This window comes from Trachemys scripta, chromosome 7 (assembly GCF_013100865.1).
Source record: "Trachemys scripta elegans isolate TJP31775 chromosome 7, CAS_Tse_1.0, whole genome shotgun sequence".
Taxonomy (NCBI): Eukaryota; Metazoa; Chordata; order Testudines; family Emydidae; genus Trachemys; species Trachemys scripta.
In genome coordinates this window covers 67146284-67164427 of record NC_048304.1, presented here as the reverse complement: position 1 = coordinate 67164427, position 18144 = coordinate 67146284, and the positions used below count along the sequence as shown (strand labels likewise).

At 43.6% G+C, this 18144-nt stretch overlaps 1 protein-coding gene across 10 annotated transcripts in view; it reads right to left on the bottom strand.

The window, feature by feature from the left end:
* Positions 1-11513, bottom strand: part of ZMIZ1 (zinc finger MIZ-type containing 1) — a 491983-nt gene extending 480470 nt beyond the window's left edge. For 2 of the 10 annotated variants that reach the window (XM_034775967.1, XM_034775969.1), the window contains exon 1: positions 11048-11503. The gene's annotated coding sequence lies outside the window, so the exon portion shown is untranslated. Of the gene's footprint in view, positions 1-10350; positions 10544-11047 lie in introns of those variants that run through there. The other 8 variants (XM_034775975.1, XM_034775983.1, XM_034775977.1 and 5 more) reach the window with 7 other exon arrangements.
* Between the last annotated feature and the right edge of the window lie 6631 nt (positions 11514-18144).

Sequence of the window (18144 nt, the reverse complement as noted above, 5' to 3'; positions counted from 1 at the left end):
ATGCGCATGCACACAGGGAATATATGATGGTGTGTGGTCTGACTTAAGGATTTTATCGGCAGGTGGTTAAGATGTCCTCATTATTATCAAATGGCTTTGCCACTGGTCAGTTATGTAGGTCAATTCAAACCAGTGCCAGTAAAAGCTATACACCACACCACTGTTTATTCTGCATATGCCACAGACTTGACAGAAAAATATTTATTAATGTTTCAGGGAGTTTCAAAAGAAAGTTACTAGAATTACTATTATACCCCTCTGCCTGTCAAACCAGTGGTCTGAGTTAAAAGAGGCCTGATTTTCTGAAATACCGAGCGCCCACATCTATTTTAATCAACTGCAAGCTCTCTGGGGCAAGGACTGTCTTTTACTATGTGTGTGTAGTGTGGCTATCATAACGCAGTCCCAATCCCCAATTTCTACTTTAATACAAAACACAAATAATAATACTAAAAATAAGTGCCCATCACCTCTTAAAATGTAACCCTGTAAGTCCTAGCACACAGACCTGACAGGGAAATTACAATTCAAAGTCACTGGCACGGGATTTTAAAAAATATTGGACTTGTGTCTGCCTCATGCTTCTTTATGAAATATAAACAAAGTCTGAATGAGTTTTTCTTTGCTTGCACTTATACCTTAGACGCTAGGTTCCCTGTAAGCTGCAAGGCCGCGCAGCAAGCTATTTAGGGCCGCGCAGGTCCCCCAGCGCAGCCTCTCTGGAGCTGCCAGGGGGAGAAGCCCCTCCCCCGGCCCAGCCCAGGCCCCCCGGAACTGCCACGGCCTGGGAGAGGAGCTCTTCCACCAGAACTGCCGCGGTGGGGAGAGGTGCTCCTCTCTCCCCAGCCCAGGTGCTGCTGCAGGGAGAGAGCTGGGGGGAGTCCTCTCTTCCTGCCGTAGCCCCGGGGCAGCCTGCGCCCCAAACCCCTTATCCCCAGCCCCACCCCAGAGCCTGCACCCCAGCTGGAGCCCTCACCCCCCTCACCCCAACCCTCTGCCCCAGCCCTGAGCCCCTCATCCCTGGCCCCACCCTGGAGCCTGCACCCCTCTGCCCCAGCCCTAAGCCCCCTCGCACACACTGAACCCCTCGACCCCACCCCACCACATGAATTTTGTTATGTGCACCAATATGGAAGCATTTTTTTCACACATCACCTCCATATTGGTGCACATAACACAATTCATTCCGTACATGGGTGGGAAAAATTAGGAGGGAATGCTGCTTAGAAGTATCAGATATGCAAGGTCTGGTTTTGCCAGAAGACTTCTTGTAGGCCTCAGATGACTGAAGTGAGCTCTTACACCATAACTGAAAGATGTGGGTGTGAGATATTTGACAAAGATGTCCTTTCTCCCAATTGTTAATTGCACATTGGAGCTTTGTGTGTGTTAACAAAAAACAAAAGTTTCAAAAAGTCTGACCAAATATTTCTTCCCCATTCAGTCTCTTGATTTGCAACACTCCTTAAACAGGTCATCTGAAGAATCACCATCAGCAGTTTTAAAAGCTTGTTCGATCAGTCGGCTATGAGGGAGGAGCAGCAGAAAAGTTGAATTGGTGAGGAGTGCACAAAAATGCAGATGTTATTATGGCGGAGCAGCAGGGAGTCCACAGTTAAGTTGCCTTAGAGTTTTCAGTAAGCGTATACTCTATCTGCACAGTGTTCACAAACAAGGAACTACTTCTCAGTGCCTCAGTTTCTTTATCTATAAAATGGAGATAATACCTACATAACAGTGCCATCATGAGCTGTACTTAAAGTTTATAAAGTACTTTAATAAGGTTGGATTGAAGAGATATAATAATCATAGAAGCACTGTCAGGAGGAAGTTCACTAAACCAGGTTCCTTTTAGAAGGAGCATTCCAATCTTAGATACAAAATGTTAAATCAAATGTAAAGTGCATCAACCTGCAGCAGAACAAAAAGAGGAAGCTTTCTTTGAAAATGCTTGGGGGTGGCATAGGGTTGCTGCAAGGGCAGCCAGTGCAAGCTGTGCACCTGTTGTAAACAAGTTAACTTCTGTGATCCTATTGTTGGGAAAGAGTTATAAGAGCTTTAAACAAACATCGAAATTGTAGGAAAGACACAAAGAAATGAGACAGATCTTATGACAGTCACATCATTCTTCTTTCCCTCTGCAAACCGCAGCAGAAGAAACCCTCTCTCTCATTTATTAATTGTTCTATTAAGAATTTAATGCCACTGAGGAAGTCTCAAAATTATTTTTAATGCTTTTTTTCCCCCTTGGGAAGAGGAAAAGGCAACCAGATGGGATGTCTGTTGACCTATGAACACTTTTCCGCTTTTAACAGCGATGGCTCTTTACTGTCACACACTTCTTACCCTGGTAACCAGCATTCTCAAACTCTCTCTTAACCTGAAACACACTCTAGGCAAATTTTCCTTACAGATAAGCATTCCAATTTCTGGTCACTAAGGTGGCCAAAATCTTATGAGCAACTGCAATCCCGTGGAATCCTTAAGGTTTGTGTTGAGGCCATGCTGTGTGTGATACTTAATTGAAAACATTACAGCTCCTGAAAAAAGAGCCTGTTCCAGACTATAAAGGCTTTGTTTTGCTTTAACATTATTAAATTTGGAGGCAGAAAGGGGAGCTCTTAAAAACCTCACTGTGAGAAAGGAATCCTCTTATTAAACCCAACTTAAGTCGTTGCCCAAAAGCTTCCTTAACACACAGTTAAGGTTGCCTGACAGTGCCTCATTCCCTTTCAGAACGTTGAATGCACCTATACCGAAACCAGGAAATACATAGTCAAGGTACACACCAATCCCTCCCCACAACCTCCGTTCTGCCCCCTGGAGCTGGCAAGAGCCATTTATGATAAAGTGTAAGTATGTTTCAGCCAGGGCTGCCCTATAATAGGAAGACACTAGGAATAATTAAATGAATGTGCTATTTTAAGTGGTTGGTTGTGTCCTACAGAACTGTATTCTCTCATTTGTCTGCATTCTTTGCCAACGGCTCTTCGGTGTGTTATTAACAGCTATATTGACTGGTGCAGGGATACTTGCTGTAGATTGCCACAGCTCACACTGGGATATGAGGAGAGGTGCATCTGCACCCAAATGTATCCTGGGCCCCTCCTTTCTGTGTTGAGTTATGTGGGTTGTGTGGGCAGAAGAGCACAATGGTCTGTTGTTGCCATAGGGATTTGTAGCAAGCTGCAAGCATACATGACAATACACTACAGGAAAGAGGTAAGTTTGGGTGATGTTCCAGAAGGAATCCTTAGGACAAGGGTCAAAGGGAGCTAATATCTGCCAACTCTGAGGTGGTTTGTCCTGAACAGGTGAAATGCTTTGGTATAGGCCCGGCACAGCCAGCTTGTGTTCACTAAACCCATCCTAAATATAACTTTTGCCTTAATGTGGACATAGCCTGACATTTTCTACTGCTGTACTCAGCTACCATCCCTGGAGTGTTCCATATCATCTGGAAGGACAGAGTGCTGCAATGTTATCTGTCAGGGTGGGCTGGGGTATCATTCAAAAGAGGGCAGAGTTAAGGGTGCAGGGCACAATTGGCAGTACTTTAACTCTGTAGTTCCTATTTTTCATAGATTAAAGTATAGGTGCATTTGACTTCCTGGTGACATAAGAGGCACTCCAGTCAACCTCAGCCCTACATTAACCATTTCTGGGCAGTGAATTTCCCTTGTTTTTTGAGGAAATGATAGTACTGAGGGGGCCATGATGGGAGGGCTGAAGGAGATCACCTGGGGAACACCTCATTGCTATTCAAACACTTTGTATCTGTAACATCCTGGAACCAGCATGGCTACAAGAACACTGCATACCTCACGGCCATTCACCTACCTGCTCTGCCCTCTTCCTGGCTCCTTCATGCCTCCTGCTATAGCCTCTTGCAATAAGGGTGCCAAACTGAGATAAATTGCAAGTGGGTGATACTAGACTGGGGCGGATCAAAGCCATCATTTGAGCTTCAAATATGGGGGGTGAGGGGAGAGACATTAAGAACTGTAAAATTTTGAATCATGTGATTTTTAGGAGGTGGGGTGGGGAATGTATTTCAGGAACACCTTGATCGAAAGATCTCAGATTTGGACCATTAACTGTCCCTGGATTCTCATGAGGCACACAATTTTCAAGACAATTCAAGTAAGGATGTGGATTTCAAAGCACTTAGAAAAATCAGCTGCTAAACAGTAAACTAGTCTCAACCTTAACTATAGTAGCACTATCACCCAGTGATAGTGATGACCTATTAATAGTCATGACCTATTAACAGAGGAAGGCAGAAAGCTCAGGCTGACTGTATTTGGGGAGGGTGGGTGTTTAAACAAGGAAAAGAGAAGAGATGCTTACTCTTTTAAAAACTGCTGGCTAAGGCACAGAAGGTGTACCTTTCAGAGCAGGCTGAAAAGCTCTTCTGTTCTCAGAGGGTAACAGGAGCACAGCCAAGAGACAAACACATATTTATCAGAGGAATTGTTTTTTCCTACTAAATGACCAATTGAAGCCCTTACCATTTTGTCATATATCTGTGTCACTGTAGCCCCAATAAATAAACTGCTCTGATTAGTTATGAGACTATCTGGAAACCCCTATGAGACTGATAACACTGGCTTTGTCAGCCAGTCAATCATCATGCTCTGCAGTCTCACAGACATGCACAAACAAATAAACCCCAAACTTGCTCACAGCTGAGCTGCATTTCTCCATTTATTTCACTCCTCCAAGTCCCCTCTGCCAACAAGTGTGTTAATCTGTTAAGCAAAAGGTCCTTACAAAACGAGGGCAGATAATATTTCACCAGGTACAGAAAACTGTAACAAGATCAGGGCACAGTTTATCTACACTGTATGCATTTGTGTATTAAGCAGATCGACCTGTTAGTATCCTTCAATTAATACCATCCTGGCCCAGATTGACTTATGCTTGTGAAATAACTCACCAGGAGACTGTTTACACACACAGCTCCTTCCCCTCTTCCTCCCTCCCCTCCCCAACCCCCGATTACCTCCTCCAGTGATTTCTTACACGTGGTTTACAATAGCAGAGGCAAGAAACAGTTTCAAGAGGCCAGACACAGTGATTAGAAAATTACCATGTTGATTTCATATCACAGTGTATGGAAGGTATATAATGTCTGTTGGCTTCATTCTGATGCTAATTTCCAGTAATACATTTATTAATATCTAGTTTGGAATTGCTCCCAGTTCCTACCTTATGTTAAGCTTTCAGGAAGTAGTGGCTGCTGTGGAGAATAGTAAGATAAAAACATGTGCCCTTCACAATTAACAAAAAGCTGAGCAACCAGTTGAGTCTGCACACACAATATTCATGGAAGCTGGGGCCAGCCAAAGGTAGTTCTACCTCGCCACGGCCTTAGCCCAGTAAAGAAGGCTCAGAGCAACCAAGCATGCCTCTGAGCTTGCACTCCATACAGTACTGAGAAACTAAAATATGGTTCTATTGCAAAGGAGATAGCAGGGCAGGGAGCCACAGAATACTTTATGAGAGAGAGAGAGAGAGAGAGAGAGAGAGACAAAATTCAAGGCTGCATAGATCTGGAGAAGGATGTCTTAGTATTATGACATCTGTTTTATAAATCGACTCTCCACCATCCGCTGACATATAAACATTTAGTCAGGAGAAAATCAAATAGCAAGCTCCTTACGCAGACAAACAGTGAACAGTAGGGGCAATCCAAATCCACAGATTTATGGTACTTCCACAGATTTCTGTAGTGCCATGAATAGTAAAGGGATTTTATATTTAAAAAAAAAAATCCTACCTAGATTGAACCAATAGGCTACACACTTTACTTTGTGAAGCAATTCACTGCAGCTTTGTAGAGTCAAAGAGAGACAGTATCAACAGAAGGAAAATTTCCCATATTCATTTTAATGAAGTGTTAATTTGATAGTTTAGATGTGACCACCTGAATGCAAACTTATTAAATAACTAAACAAAATACAAAACACCCAGCCTGAATTACTGAACTATCATTACAAAGGGCATATGGGTCTATTTTGTTTTTAGCCCTTTAGAGACACCTTTAAAAAGTAGGCCATCATCCCCTCACCCCAGAAACAATTGGATCCAGCTGTTCCAGAATTGAATGATAGGAATATAAGCTACTGCTTTTACCCCCATATGCAGGTTTGAAAGGTATAATTATCTCAACTGATGCAAACATAAGACAGCTTGAATCAAATGAACATTTCTGAGTTACACAGAGGGGTATGTTCCTTGCAGACTTGGGTTCTTCCCACTGATTAAAGTTAATTTCTATTATCATGGGCTGGATAATTTAGCTAGGCACACTAAGGACCTACACAAGATAGTTTTCTCTCTCCCACTAGAAAAGTACTGTCTACACTATTTTTCATCCTTCTCTCCTTGGGAGAAAGTTGTACCACTTTGCTCATATAATCAGAGCCCAACATTTGCAAGTAGTAAAAACCACTCAGTTTTCAATGCATCTCAACCCATTAGAAACAAAAGCATCACATGACAAAGCCTAAGACCATCTCTACTCTCATAATACACTACTGCCTCCAACAGTCAAACTAGGATGATCCATTACACCTCCTTGCCTGGACATTTCTCTTACAACCTACAGCCCTTTTAAAAACCTCCTAAAATTAACCAACCTAAATGCAGATTGTTCTATAAAATCCAATGTAAACAAATAAAATGAAAATTGCTACATAAGAAGTTTTTGCTTTGGGGGAAGAGAGAGGAATAAAATCATTATGACAAAGTAACACTTGCGTTTGCAAACCTTTTGTTTTAAACCAAAAAGACACCCATTTGAAGAATAAATTCTAGCTTCACTGACACTGCCTAGCCTTATGTCAGCAGGGAAGTTTAGATCCACACAAAGTTCAGTGAAATAACAAAACACTCCTACCATATTCAACTACTGGATATACCCCATGCATATTTGCTTTGTACTACATCTTGATGAAATATGCTTCCTCTTTAAAAAACAAACCAACATCTTAAATGGATAAAGAAGTCTTGTCAGCACAGTAGCTGATGAGTGCAATCATAAACCAATTCTCAACTCCGCAGCAATATTCTCTCCATGTCTTTACACTAATACTGTATAGGATTTCAGAGAAATTGGTATAACTAGGAGGGAAAAATTAGTCAGTTGCATAGTGGTTAAATTCGCTACCACAGGCACCAACTGCAGTCCCAGGTATGTATAAGAAACAGATTTTACAGGTAGAACAATAACTAGATTACTCTCTGCACTGTTTGATTCCCCAAGTTGTTATGACATAGTGACTAAAAACTAGTAGATCCTGAGCCACCCTTATGTTCACTCCTCAAGTCACACTGTACTCTGTATAACTTGGAAATGCAGGGCCCCATTGCCTCCAAATGCTAGGGCACGTTAGCAAGACAGAAGGCAAAACAAAAAACAAAATTAACAAACTTATACGTTTTTCCGGTTTACAGTGAGAAACCAAGCTTTTCTGGCAGATAACACACATGTCAAGTTGCTAGGGACCAGCTAACTTTGGATCAACTGTAGTGTCACTGATGTAATTACCACCCATGAGTTTTGTTGTGGACACAAAACCTTTGGAACCTATAAAAGTGGAAGAGATATAGGGTAAAGGGCAGGCAACTCCCAAGAAAAGTTATGAATGGAAACATATGGTACCTAGAATTCCATCACTTCAACTCCTTGTAAAACTTTCTGATTATTAAAAAAAATCCTTTAAGTAATGGGAAAAAATAACTATTATCTTTTGTGTGATACAATATTTTGGAAAACAAAGTTCTACACCATACTCATAGCCAGGTTTCATGATCTCAGACACTACAAAACATTCACTGTATAGATGTCCAGCAACATGGTTCTTTCCCCAACAAAGTTTTAACTGAGCCTTTGCCATAGACACAATTTCTGAAATCATTAAATTTTATTTAAGGTGTTGTGAACCTTAGCTGCTGTAAACAATGAAAGCATCCATTCATGTTGACATTAATGAGACAGACAAGTGAAATACTAAATTAACTGGCTCTGCTTTTTATTTTTAAATGAAACTAAAATCTCCTTTAAGCTTAGCCTACAGAGTAGACAAGAACTACTTTTGATATAGGGCAAAACCACAGATCTGGCAATTAAATCCTGAGCAATTTTTTATTTTTTTCTTCTTTTTACATCCTAAAGACAATTCTAGAACTTCAGTTCTCATGTTCTTTAAAACAATTTTTCTTTAAAAAAAAATAAACAGGATAGATACTTCAAAATTCATATCATTATTGCACTCAGGAAGAAAACATTGCAGTCTCTTTCCTTAGCCTCAGAATTTTGAAGAAACTAAAAAGGTGATTATTTTAAAAAAAGCAAAATTGTGTCCTCTAATTAGGGGTGTTTAGATTATTTTAAGTCATTTTTTCCAAAATCTCATTTTAATAAATGGCCTTTTCTCCCCCCCCCCCAACTCCCACCCGAACTCAGAAGAAAACAGTGTCACCAAATGCACTCAACCAGCCTCAAAGTCACACGTGCTCTATTGCAGATCTTGCTTTCAATGTGTCTTTTGTTTGATGGCTGGTGTTTCAACATCCTCGAGTTGAACAGAAAAAGGTCAGCGCAAGTCTTCTGGCATTCATAAACCTGAATCAGGCCCCGCCAAGAGAAGATTGATGCCATAGTAAACTTCCCTCGATCAAAAGAAGGGGGTGCAAGTTTGAGGCAGAGACCAACTCTGTGTCTGCTAGATTAATCCTAATTCTCCCAAAAACTGTCAGTAGTTCTAAGTGTATAATTTTGCTGAACCTCTTTGACAAACTTTTTCTCAGTTGACTGTATATTAATTTTGGGTTAGAACTTTTGCCACAGTGCAAAATGATTGTACAAGTATTAAAGCTGGAATAGTCTTTCATTAGCAACAGCCCTGCCTAATCATTTATCGTGGGGCTTTTTTTTTTTTTTTACCCTTGTATCCATATCCTATACCCACCCCCCATTCTCCTGTCTGGAGAGGAGGAGACTGCATCATTAACCTTCCAATTTACAAGGCCAAGTTCCATATTGCCACTATAGAGAAGCTGTTGCTAAAGATTCTTTAAAAGCTCTGGCACTTCAAGGCAGTTGGAACTACTCAACCAAAGCCCAGAGCCAAAGCTTTGCCAAAGCATTAATGGGCTTTTGCCCTTTTAAATTTTATAAGCCTGTCACCTTTCTGATGCACACAGTTCTATTCAGGGTTCTAAATGGCCATTTCATATTTAAAAGAAAGCTTGCATAGGTAGCACCCTAAAACTACCCCAGGTCATTCATCTCCCACCGACTCTCTTACTGTCTCTTAGGAAACCTTTGATAGAGCATTTGTTCAGGCTGCCAAGTTAAATCCTCCTCCCTCATGTCAATGCATTGAAAAAAGCAGTCAGAATACCAGTTTCACTCAGGCCTGCTGAAGTAAATGGAGAAAACCAATTCCTCTGTGCTACAGAGCCATTAAGCCGTTTGCAGATTATTAACTGAGGCAAAAAAATATACACTGTGCACAATCAAACAGTAATGCAGGGCTATTACTTAAGTTAGCTTCAGTTTCAATAAATTACCTATATGTGGTAGTTTCTAATTCTCAGTCCAGCTGCCTGGACCAGTTAGTGAGACCCACAATCAGAGCAATTTGTTATGTTTTCACCATTATACATGTCAGTTTTATTAAGCATAAGAATGAGGTCTGCAACAGCAGAAGGAACTTAACACAAGAACTAGTCTAATGCTCCCCATCACAGACTCCAAAGTAGGATTGAAATTAAACTATACACGTGTAAAACAAAAGTTTGCAGAGTAAAAAAATGGGTATAGTAACAACTTCCCCATTCCTCCTTTTACCTCTCCACCCCTCCCCCATTACAAAATCAGCCTAGAGAACCCCATTCCAGATTATTAGAGCAAGGAATACAACATGACTAGATGGCTCCTATTTTTATGTTTACATTCCTTAAGTGTCTTTTAACTGGCTGCCATTCTCCCTTTTACTGCAGCTAGCTCAGCCAGTCTCCCGTGAAAACGATTCCCTCCTTTTTCCTTTCACAATGGCAAGAAAGCAGGAGCTGGGTTCTTTCAATCGGCCCCTCTCCCCTCCCCCCCCCCCCCCCAGCTTCCTGGACAGATGTACACAGGAGAGAGAGAGACTACTCCTGCCTTGTGATTGAGAGAGGCCCCAGTCCCAACTGGCTTTCAAAACCCAGACACAAGGAATTTACACTCAGGCAAGCTTCCCAAAGCTCGGAAAACATGCCCAATCCCCCCGCCACACACGCGCCCCCCGCCCCGGAAAAATACTTTGCTATTGCAACCTTCCTCTTCCCACCCCTTACCCCCAAAGATTCTTCAGTGCCAGCTCGATTGATTACGAGCCTATCGGTGCACAACCGGAGCAGTCAGGAAAGGTAAACTGGCCAGAAAACAGAAGCTATCCGGAATATTTTAAAACCTCCTTTGTTTTTATGGCACAAGATCGCTCGCTCTCTTTCTCTCAGGCATGCCTAATTCGCCTCATTGTTTCAGCTTTTAAAACTTAAATCTACAACACGACACCACCACCACCACCACCCCCGCTATAATTTTCAAGGATTCCTCCTTTTACAGTCAAGACACCTATTTCCCCAACACTGCCCCCTTCCCTCCCCAGCTCAAAGGGGGTGAGGGAGTGATCTGAGCCCCATATCCATAATATAGAACACTCTGGCTCCTTAATCTCTATTCGCTACAATCACCAAAAGGCAAGGAATTTCCTTTTCCGCTGGATCTCCTGTTTTCTTTTTCTGTCTCATTCCCCCTTCTCCTCTCCTTTTCCAGACACACAGATACAACCTGTCCCTTTAAGAAATCTTCACACATTTTCTTGTCTCGCAAAAAACAAATGTTCTCTCTCTCTCTCTATATATATATATACACATATATATTTCCTTAGCTTGGTTACTCCATTGTTTCGCCTCATTCAAGATACAATCCTTGCCCAGTCACAAACACAGGGAGGTGTGAACATAAGACTGAAATAGACACGAAACTTACCTAGATTGCACAGCAGGCTTGCAGTAAGAAATATAATAAGAAAGCAGGCAGGCAAAAATCCTCTTTCCCCAACTGATTGGCAGCTCTGTTCAGGTGCTTTTAAAAATATTTTTCATTTAAAAGCGGTTTCTCTCTCCTGCTCCCCCCCCCCATACAGACAGTGAAAAGGAGCTCAATGTTAGTGGGTGAGTAAGTGAATCAACTAGCAGAGAGCACAGCAAGTTGAAGTGTCAAATTACATTGGCTATTCTATTACCAAAGGGCCATGCTTTGTGGCTGTTGGCAAAATCTGTCCCAGATTCCTATCTGAAAGGGAGCTGCCTCCTGTAGGGATGTTCTGTCCCTCGCTCTCTATTCTCGCCCCCTCTCTTCCCTCCCCGCATCACATAAAGTTAAAGTTAAAAATGCAAATATTGTTTTACAGGATTTAAAAAAACCCCCACAAACTTCCTCTTAATCCTAGTGAATGGCGTGCAGTGCAAACCATCCCAGAGTGAACGCATGGGACTATCCTCCCCTCTGGATTTTGATATTGCTAATATTTTTGATATTTTGATATTCCCACTCTGGAATTTATGTAATTAAAAGCGTGCGATGCTGCCCCAGTTCTCCTCAAAGGGGATCTTTGCCGGGGTTTGGGGGAAGACGGGGTGGGGGGGGGAGACAGAGACTACTGAATGGCTGGTTGCAAGGGTCAAGCTCTTTTGCCTTTTTGATGCGTTTCACGTTATATTAGTTCTGTGGGGTTTTATTTGCAAGGCGAGCAGCCCTAATGATTCAGGAAGGAAGGGATAAAGGAACCGATGGAGAGGAGCGCTGGATTACCCTTCTAGCCCCACGGAAAAAAGGCTCTCTGTTCTGGTGGGGAAGGAGAGAAGCTTTTCTAGGACTAGCAAGAGAATAGAATCGTTCCTTAAGAGAGCTTTCTGACTGCCAGTAGCAGCCCCAAGCCAACACAATCTCCAGACCGAAGAGGAGTGGCGGTATCACTACACGCACAAGCTTCCCCAAAGAAGGACGGCTTAGGGAAGAGGGAGGGGAAAACAGAAAAAAAAAAGAGGAGGGGCTGTTTTTTATTTTAATACCAACCACTCCGGATGCGGGTGTCCAATTGTCCCTGAAAGTTTGATCGTGTTCTTTGCTATCAATTCAAAGAGCTATCCTCCCCGCCCCACACACTTTTTGACCATGTCACTGCAAATCTCGGGGCTTTAAGATGAGCTCTCAGACCTTACTGCTAGGCGGTTCAATCGAATAACAAAAATAATAGAGGGTGAGTTTTTTTTTTTTTTTTAAGAACAAATCCAGCGTGATTTCCAATAAGAAAAGACAAGGACAATTTCTTGTTATTACCAGCACCAATCCTCTAAAAACAACTCCCCCGACTTCTCTTTCCCCTGATAAAACACTTCCAGGACAATCAATATTTTATGATGAGTTGTTAATAAGCCTAATATATTCATTCCGGTTCCAACGGGGTTTGTTAGATTATGCAATTAAGATAAGCAATTTAAACAGTGCTATAGAGCTCTTCATCGGCTCGGATTTATTTTGATGTTGGAGGAGGAGAAAGAGATCTAGTATTTAAAGGATGTCGAGTTACTAGAAGGGGGAGGGACTATGTTTTTATCAGTCAAACTGCAACTGTATTCACATTGCACTATTTACGGTAGGAACACTTTTGCACTTATGCCGACTAACGACTGCAGTTGTTTCCCTGACCCATTTTAATGGTGCTCGCTTATTTACGTGGGTGTTCCGTCTGTAAGGAGAAGGGCGAGTAGGAATTCAGAGTTGATTAGTAGGGGAGGGGTCATACCCTTAACTGCTACCTTCTCTTTTCCAGCCTGCTTCCTAATACATAAATCCCTCATCAAACCAGAATTTAACCTCATCATGTTCTTATTGCTATTATTACCTCAAAAAATGTAGCCCCCCCCCCAAATCCCTTTAACCTCGTGTTATTCCTGCTTTTCATTAACACTTTAATGCTCTGAGGACCTGATCCATTATTGAAGTCAGTGGAAGCCTGGCCATTAACTTCGGGGGGCTTTTGATCAGTCCCTTAGTGATTTTTTTCCTGTTCCTCAATCTAAAGTAACCTCCCCACCTCCTTAGTGCTTTTCCCACGTCCCTCTCCCAAATCTACCCCACTAAAGGGTCTTAGTGCTTTCCCCTGATCTCCGAATCCCAGCCCAGTGTGCTTTCTGCCTCCCCTTGCCCCTCTGACCGTGTTTGTAACAGACCAACCAGAAGGCGTGGAGAGCTCCTTATTGCATAGAGCGAGCCCCTTCGATCAGGGACTGTCTCCTGACGCGCCTGCAAAGCACCAGCCATATGCAGCTGTGTAAATAATAAATCCCCGCCAGCAGGTCACCTCTATAGCTAGGGAAATGTGGGGAGACATACAGGGGCGCAGATCTGGGTGCTATTGCAATGTACCACTGGCAGGGAGATCCGAAGGGCCCCCGCGGGGGGAAACGAGCGAAATGTTGCTAGAGGCCGGCGCTGTCGGTAACGGGGAGGTGCAGCAGCAGCGTGCGTGGAGGAAGCTCCAGTCCAGGTGCTGCGGGGCCGACTCCGGGCGCCGCGTTTTGCAGACAGCCGCCGTGTCAGCCGGAGAGCGCTGAATAACAAAGACAAGTTTGAGAGCAGCGGCAGCCGCAGCCGCGGCGGCAGGGCTGGCGGAGTGACGTCAGGGAACAATGCCAGTGCCAGCCGCGCTGACACACGCACCGCGCCGCTGCTGCTCCCCACCGCCACACGCAGCGCGGGGCTCTCCGCTGCTCTGCGCCTTAAAGGGGCCGCGCCCCGCTGCAGGACCAGCCCCGCTGTGCCTGGCTGCCACTCACACCGGGGTGCGGGAACCGGCCGGGCTTGGTGCTGTTTGGAGCCTTGCTCTTATTTGCTCAAGGCAGCTGCTGGCCCTGCATGGGCCTGGAGGCGGACACCGCTCTTGCCCCCAACGGGGCCGTTCCTACAGGCTCTTACTTACGAGCGTAAGCCATACCTGTGAGCAGGGGGTGCAGGATCGGGCCCCACCTCGGCCACCAGCCTAGACTCCAGACTCCACACACCAGATGGCCCGATCATTAGTTACTAGATTATTTGATTGTTGAAAAAAAACATTGCAGTAGTTCCATTAATTGCCATGGTGCTCATTACACAGGGTGCTTGCTGGGAAAGGCCAAGCTCCTTTTTTCCATGTTGCTCTACTGGGTCAGGAGAAGAAGGGGAGGATAATTCATCTTGTGGTCTGGTCATATGAGTAGGGCCTAGAACAGGGGTTCTCAAACGCGGTTGGGACCCCTCAGGGGGTCATGAGGTAATTACATGGGGGGGGGTCAGAAGCTGTCAACCTCCACCCCAAACTGCGCTTTGCCTCCAGCATTTTTAATGGTGTTAAATATATTAAAAGGTGTTTTTAATTTATAAGGGGAGTTGCACTCAGGCTTGCTATGTGAAAGGGGTCACCAGTAAAAAAGTTTGAGAGCCACTGGCCTAGAAGATCTGGGTTCTTATTCGGTGTCACTCTCCCCATGTGAGTGACCTTGGGCTTGGCACTCAGGAACCAATTGAGATAGCCCCACTACCTTTGGACCCCTTAAGCACCCATTCTGGTTCACCTGGGGGTGTAGTTGCTTATTGACTTCCAAAGGGAAAATTTCCATGCATAAGTGTGGCCAGCAGCAAATTTAAATTTTGAAATGGGTCCTCGAGTTTGGGTGCCGCAGTTGCTCGGTGCCATTTTGGAATACCCAGGGCCTGAGTGTCAGAGGTGCTCAGTGCATAGACCTGATCCAAAGCCCCATGCAGTCAATATAAATATTTCAATTTACTTCAGTGGGCTTTGTATCAGCAACCTGCAGCTTTCATAGGCATCAGCTGGGGGTACTCAGCCCCAGAGGGCCAGATTTTTAAAAGATATTTAGTAGGGTTGCTAACTTTCTAATTATATAGAACCCTGCCCTGCCCCTTCCCTGAGGTCCCGCCCATACCTACTGCATCCCCTTTCCCTCTGTTGCTCCCTCTCCCCTACCCTCCCTCACTTTCACCAGGCTGGGGCAGAGGGCTAGGGTGTGGGCTCTGGGGTAGGGCCAGGGATGAGGGGTTTGGGTGAAGGAAGGGACTCAGGGCTGGGGCAGGGTGTTGGGGGAGTGAGGGTGTGATAGTGTACCCCGTAAGGCTTTATGGGAAGGGGGTGCTTATAAATGTATGTATGACATAACTGGAATATGTTTTGTGCTGCCTGTGCCATGTAATATATCTCCCTAAAGGTTATGGTTTACTATATCTATTCATCCTATTTGTACATATATATCATTTTCTACTTGAGGTTAAGAATATGGGCTGTATGCTTGCTTGGTTTCTAAGTAAGCTTTGGGAGGCATTTGGTCAGCTTCTTTAGGAAGGAATTTGCCAGGTTAAGTACCTGATGAGGAAACACTTGGAGAACAATGCATCTTGGAATGCTCCAATCCACATAAGAAGTCTTCCTGGAGACATGCAAGATACCATGTGGACAATGGCTTCGGCCTGTAAAGACTGAGTCATGCAGGGACATGTGACTTGCTCAGGTGACTCCAGAACTCCATCTTGGAGCTGGACTTTGCATAGGAGGAAGGAAGGGGGTCTCCACCCACGAGAGAGAGTCTATTTAAACCCGTGGGAGATCCCTCCATTTTGTCTTCAGCTGGCTAAGGAAGGAGTCTCTCCACCCCCACAAGATACTTGAAGGGAACTGGAACAAACAACAGTAACTACAGGGGGTGTGAGTGATTGCTGGACCCAGGCTAAAAGGCGTGGCGCATTCTGTGTGAGGGAGGAGGTACGGGGGTCGCTGTGGGGAACTGACAGAAGCCACATGGAGCTAGGGCAGGTGGGGAGCCTGCCTTAGCCTCAGGCTCCCGCTGTACCGGTAAATGGACTTTTAACAGCCTGGTCGACAGTGTGGACCGGAGCCACCAGGGTCCCTTTTTGACTGGGCATTTGGGTCCAAAACCAGACGCCTGGCAACCCTAGTATTTAGGCATGTAGACTGTAAGCTCTTTGGGGGCAGGGATTATTTTATGTCCCCTTAGCACAATGGGGACCTGGTCCATTACTTGGGCTGCTGGATTATAATTATTATTTGTATTACCATAGCAGCAAAACACAAACAAAAAGTAACAACAACAATCGGGATTTTCAAAACATGCAGCTGCCTAACTCCCATTTATTTCAAGGCACTTTTGAAAATCCCCCCCCGAATGCCTACTGCCTTTAATAAACTGGTCCTTAGTAGCTGCAGCTGGGCTCCCAAAAACAGTGATACTAACTTTTAAAAATGTAGTCCTTAACCAATCTATGCTTCTGTTTCCTTATCTGGAAAATAGGAATAATCATCATATATTACATGCCTGAAAGATATGGAAGGCTCCCTAAAAAGAAAAAAAGGAGTGTAATTTTATTTACTATGCTTGAAATGCAAAAATGTCAGTGTTATATTGTCTCTGCTCCATGTTTGTAAAGAGCCATATAAAGTTTCATAAGAAGAGTACTAAGAGCTTTGGTGGATTTTCATTGAATGGCTGTAGGGACAAAATGTGTATTAAAGTTGGATTTTAATGTAGGTGATTTGATTAGGGTGGTTATTTTCTATCAATTTAGGATTAGACAGGCTGTTTGTACAGCCTTTTAAAAATGTACAGTACTTTGCAAGTGCTAACCATTACCAATACAATTAGAATATTTTAAACAACATGTTTTTAAATTGGGAAAAACAAGGGTTTCCCTTCCTACCACCTTAGAGGGATCCCTGTGTCAGAAACAGGGTTAATACTGAGCTGGATCTCTTGGAGGGTGAGAATGCCCGTGTCACACATTTGCAGAAAGCCCCATATGATTTTAGGACAGCCTGAGGACAAGACCATCAGTCCCAACATGTCTTACCTTCCTTTAAATATGATGGCCCCTTTGCCTCTCCATTTCTATACTCCATTGCCCTTCCTTTGAGATCCATATAAACCCCAATCATTTTACCTAGCAGTCCAGAGATTAAAAAGATGGATACTGTTTAGTCAATGCAGCCCATAAATCATTCTGCTCCCGAGCCTGCATTTGATGCCCATTATTGAAACGTGGGCTGTATAAACCCAGGCTTCTAAGTAACTGATGATGACATTGTACCCATGCAGTCATTTCATTATAATCACATAGATATGTCATTAGCATCACACCTTAATAGTGGATTAATTAGCAATTAATTTCCTCTTCTTATTAAATGATCAGCTTGCTAAGGAGTCAAAACTTTTGTTGTAAGAGTCCACAAAAGCAAAGGCCAGAACTAGGTTTAATGTTTCACATTCTAACAATTAATGGTTTAGAACTGTGCTGGTTGAAGGCAAAAGTATTATAAAATTAAGAAATTAAATGTTGCTCTGGGATGGAAAAAATGTTTACAAGGCCACATTCTAATCTCTCTAGTTAAACATCATTTCCACTGATGTCAACAGGATAGAAAATGGAAATTGGAAGCTGTGTTATTGGTATGTTGTGTAGTAACTGGTTTAATTCTTCAAGATTCTTTGGGACTTTGCCACCAAAGTACCCCCGTATCACTGCATTGTGTGGGTTTTTTAATCAACCATACAACCTTGTGCTGTGCTCCTGCAGTTTTCAGCAGCTAAGCAGATGTGGACTGAATTTGTATAGGGCTGGGAAAAGTCAAGGTGTTGCAGGAAGTGGTGGTGTTGATTTAGGAGGTGTCATTCTACTCTCCCAGTCTGTACTAAAAATCAGTCTGAGTACAGTGTTAGGGGCACAGGGATGCTAGGGTTGCCATGTCCAGAGACATAAAACTGAGGTCCTGGCCCCTTGTAGTCACTGGAGATCAGACTCTCTTGTAAGAGTAAGGGTGTAAACCACAGTGCCTGGCCAAAAGCCAGCTGTTACATTCTGCCTAATACCCGCCTGAGAATGCACTGGGGCAAGATATTGTCCTTTACTTTCTCCCCAACTGTTGCTGTGTTTAACTCCAGCCATGTTCATCCCAGAGGGGGTTTCAGTGGTCCATTTGTAAGGTATATTTGGAGATTATTTTAAGTTTGTGAAGTTCT